Raw genomic sequence first — 5097 nt, 5'->3', positions numbered from 1 at the left:
AGCAAGGTGAATATGAGAGGCTGACTAGCACAAGCAGTGAGAGTACTCTTGCCCAAAACAACTCTACTACCTTCAAGCATAGGCCTTAATTTGACGAAGAAATTTCTGAGAGTGTAGGTTTCATGTGCAGGGTTGTATAGCAGTGAATCATGGACTAGCATACCAGGGTTCCACGAGTTTGGCTAGCAACAGTGACTTATACCACAACGGCTTGTTGCCAGTCTTGTAAGGGGGCTCTACTTTGTCGACTTGCGTGTTTTGAAACGGTACGCGGTGTACCCAAGAGTTAACCCATCCAAGTAGAAACCGGGCACGTTTGCTTCTCGTTAGTGATCGGGCGAGAACCTGTGTATCCAACGTGCTAAATTCGTTGGCGCGTAGACAGGTGAACACTGCTATCCCTCAGCAATTACAGCCAAGGCCCGACTTTTTATAGTTTTGTGCCTAGGTTCAGTCCTATCAGTTCATATGCTGATCACATATATGCCAGCTGAAACTATTATGTCAATGCTGTTTATCTGGCAGCGAGTGCACCTTCGTCTGGTCCGTAATTCACGTTATCCACCTGTTACTACACTGCCTATCAGCACACGGTATCTACAGTAAACGTTAGTTACCAATCAATCCGTAACTGCTCCTTCAAACATCTACTGAGAGAGGTCATACGCTCTTTGCCGCTATATCAGAGAAACAGACATACACAGAATCGTTCGATGTTTCAAAATCACAGACGTATTGAAATGTTCAAATATGGTACATAAGCAATCACTAGACCTATCGGACAGGAAGCTCGTTTACTTAGATATTCGAGCTCTTGTGTGCGTAAAATTGAGAACAATATCATTGTTAATTTGTAACTAATTACTCGTACATATTCTACATAATAAGAAGTAATGAAACAAAAAGCAAAAGTTTCTAAGACTACCAAAACTGGGAACGAAACATAAACCAATCACATACCCAGTCATGCAGAATCAATCACCTAGGACAAATAACGATGGTAATCCCAACATCGTAAAGAAACCTTACGTCGATCCATTTATAAAAAGAAAAAGAGTTTTAATGTCGTGTAAATGAAACCTTCGTAACTGCAAAAAGCATTTTAGGTTAACAACCAACATCAAAACAACGATATCATCGCATTTTTATACCCACAATTCATGGAAATACAACTCTCTGTTGAAGCTGGAGTTCGCAATTGGTGGTTTGTGCTTTTTGAATGCAGCATTGCTTGCACCTCCCAGTACCAGGGCGCCACTTCATGCGGGTAACAACCATACACTTTTGATGATAGACTTCAAAAACTGTCATGTCCAGTCAGTTAATATCAGTGTGGGTAAAGGAAAAATAGGCAACGGCCTTGCCGCAGTGGATCCACCGGTTCCCGTGAGATCACCGAAGTTAAGCGCTGTCGGGCGTGGCCAGCACTTGGATGGATGACCATCCAGGCCGCCATGCGCTGTTGCCGCCATGCGCTGTTGCCATGCGCTGGGTGTACTCAGCCTCGTGATGCCAATTGAGGAGCTACTCCACCGAATAGTAGCGGCTCCGGTCAAAGAAAACCATCAACACGACCGGGAGAGCGGTGTGTTGACCACATGCCCCTCCTATCCCCCTCCTATCCGCGTCCTCAGCTGAGGTTGACACGACGGTCGGATGGGCGCAATAGGCCACTTGTGGCCTGAAGACGGAGTGGTTTAAAGGAAAAATGATCGCTGAATAATGCGTCTTGTAAAAAAAAAAAAAATAAATAAATAAAAAAATAAAACTCAGCAGTTTCTAAAACTGAGAGGTGATATTGATTATACGGATGCGTCGAAATGAGCTTGTATAGCGCTGTACTGTTGTTTCCAGTTTCTTTTGAGCATTTAATCAGAGGATAAGTCGAGATTTTCGGCAGAACCAACACTTCTTAAGTATAATATCTGTTTGGTCGGCGTGAAAAAGTCAAAAAGCTCTTGTAATGGCAGGGAGTTGATGTCATAATGGTGGATCATGGAATGAGTAGCGTCAGGAACCGGTAATACACCACTCTTTGCGGCCTAGCAATGGATGCCTGGTAGTCGTCCCACATATTAACATGAAAACATCAGTGCTAGTACATTCCTCTAGTACTCCAAAAATTACAGCAGCAGTGATGAGACTCGGAAAAGTCAACACCCCCAGCACGAAAGTTGTAGGAAGGCCGTGAAGAGGTGCGGTGCAGCACGGCCGGGTAGAGTGATCTTTGAAGTTGTGCTATATCTCTGCCTTGTAATAAAAGACATTATTGACCTCCGTGATATATACGTTCTGTACAAATTAAGTTGTAAATTACTTGAAGTTAAAATCACTTTCTAATTGTTGCCATATATTTTCTGGTGCTGAAATCTGAGGAAAAGCGACACGGACGGAAACTTTTGGAGTATCTGGAACGTCCACTATATTTCGAGAGGACTTACGAACTGATTCCCAGTGAGTAGGCAGCGGAGTTTCTTCACACGTAACGTAAACGCAAGCTTCCAGGTAAGTCATCTACGCATTAAAACCATCAGGTTATTTGCATTCATTAATGAAATGTATCGGCTTACTGACCGTATACTTGCTGTCGGAGTAACATTTAAGCAGAGCGTAGAAGAATAATTTGATTACATAACAAGCGCATTGCTGAGCTCCAGCGAGAAAGTTTAATACAAACTCTTGTCAAGTGCTGCCACCTGTTAGCGACGCTACAATTACGACTAAACATGAGCACAAATATTGTAACAATTAATTGTCTAACAAGTTGAAAGGTAGACGGGGGGCAATATTATACGCCTCGTTAGTCAAATAAATTCGCGACTCCACGTCAAAAAATGAGATAGGACACATTACCAGTTGATTGTAGGAAACTTTGGCTAGTTTAATAATCTTCGACGACGCTGTCCATGACTTTCTTCACGCTGTGGAATACGAAGCCGACGTGGTAGCATGTCAAGACTACGCACACTCCCTGAATTGGGAGAACCCGAAGGCAAAATACGGTACTGAGGGAAGACATTTAGACGCCACTATCGACAGGACGACTTCTGGGGTTTCTATACAGTTTTCCACTACCGCCGATCAAGTTAGAGCCATTTCCCGGTGGGGTATGTTCTCCTTGCGGAGATACCCTAGCCACTGATTGATATTGTAAGACTTAGTTCCTACTGGAGGCTACTACGAGTCACGGCTCACATACTACGATTGACAAAAAAAGTAAAAAGACTTATTGGTAAGGTGAATTTGTGAAGTGAATGTACAGCGGAAGAAATAGCAACAGCTCGACGTTATTGGTACAAGATAGTACAACATCGTGCGGCTTGGTGAGGAGGATTCTGGGAAAGAATGGTCGGCTCCCAACCAAAGTATGTCTCCGAAAAGTACTCAGACGCTCCAGTATGGGCAAAGGAGGGCAACAGACTATGGTGGTGAATAACGAACATGCCCTGTACTCGAGGCCAATCCGTCAAACTGAAGACGAAGTGCTCACCCCAGCATTTCCCCTCGTGGGGGAGAGAGTTATTGGCAACACCGGTCGAATAAATTGACAAGAGAATTCATACTCCGTCAGAAAACAGCAGCAGATTTGTGCAAGCTCCAAATGGTTCAAATCGCTCTAAGCACTATGATACTCCACATCTGAGGTCATCAGTCCTCTAGACTTAGAAGTACTTAAACCTAACTATCCTAAGGACATCACACATATCCATGCCCGAGGTAGGATTCGAATCTGGGACCGTAGCAGCAGCGCGGTCCGGACTGAAGCGCCTAGAACCGCTCGGCCACAGTGGCCGGCTTTCTGCAAGCGCTGGAGTAAGAAGTACAGGGTGATTATAATTAAAGTTGAACTTTCAGAACGCTCTAGGAATAACACCACTCTTCAGAATGATGTCAAATTGCAACGGAATATTATCGGAGAAGGGGGAAAACGTATGGCCGAAGAAAAAAGAAATAATGTGAAAATTGATGAATAGATGGCGCTGTACGTGTCAGAATACGTAAATGGCCGGCCGCGGTGGCCGAGCGGTTATTGGCGCTTCAGTCCGGAACCGCGCGGCTGCTATGGTCGCAGGTTCGAATCCTGCCTCGGGAATGGATGTGTGTGATGTCCTTAGGTTAGTTAGGTTTAAGTAGCTCTAAGTTCTAGGGGACTGATGACCTGAAATGTTAAGTCCCATAGTGCTCAGAGCCATTTGAACCATTTTTTTGAACCAATACGTAAATGAAAACACCTGTCATGCGCACGACCCATTGAAATTGGTATAAACACGACGAGTACACGGATTTTCTTCCTTTTGCGTCTGCGACGTTCGTCATGACTGTCTCAATGCAGGATCGCGCTCTGCTTGTAAGACTGTATTACAAGAATGGTGACTGTGTACACGTCACTCTACAGAAGTTCCGGACACTGAAGCGTTCGAAAAAAGGAGTTGGTCCGATGACTGCCGTGGGTTTGGAGAAAATGATTCGGAAGTTCGAAAAGACGAGTTCTCTTTGTGTGCAACCTGGTAGAGGGAGGAAACGAATTGATTCGACGTCAGTGGAGGCAGATTCCCCAGCAATGCAGGAGGAGACGAGTGGTGGTGTTGTAACCTCCTCCTCACTTATCGACCTTAATGACAGTGAAAAATTAAACCGCGTGTACCTAATGGAAATTTGGGAAAAGCAATCGTCACCGAAGTTAATCTGTCGGTAAAGAGGGAGGAAAGGGTTACATCTAAATGAAAGGAAAAATGCTAATGAAACTGGTGAAAATTAATTTTGAAAAGAGGTAAAGTTAATAAAGAAAGTAAATGTGAGGCCGTTGCGTTAACAATTAACTAGCGGTAATTAGATATTTGAGATCTGGGGGAAATTACGGTCGCCAGTCCTATGGACAATTACTATAGTAACTGAAAATGAAAGGTTATTACACATATAATTAACACTAGAAGCGTGGCAACTGAAGGTTGACACGTGTAGTGTGAAAACTGAAAGTTTGTCAGAAGTAATAAATTTCGCTACACTCTGACTTCATTTAGCAAAAGAATAAATAAAACCAGAAAATTGAAAGTTAATTTAGTGACTGAAATTAATAGTGAGCTTTGTTTCTGAAGC

General features: G+C 43.6%; 1 pseudogene; it reads left to right on the top strand.

The window, feature by feature from the left end:
• Window positions 1-1350: 1350 nt before the first annotated feature.
• LOC124791163 lies at window positions 1351-1468 on the top strand (annotated as a pseudogene).
• Window positions 1469-5097: the final 3629 nt, after the last annotated feature.

The sequence above is a fragment of the Schistocerca piceifrons genome, chromosome 3, assembly GCF_021461385.2.
Source record: "Schistocerca piceifrons isolate TAMUIC-IGC-003096 chromosome 3, iqSchPice1.1, whole genome shotgun sequence".
Taxonomy (NCBI): Eukaryota; Metazoa; Arthropoda; class Insecta; order Orthoptera; family Acrididae; genus Schistocerca; species Schistocerca piceifrons.
The sequence above is the reverse complement of the archived record's forward strand: the minus strand, read 5'-3'. Positions and strand labels throughout refer to the sequence as shown.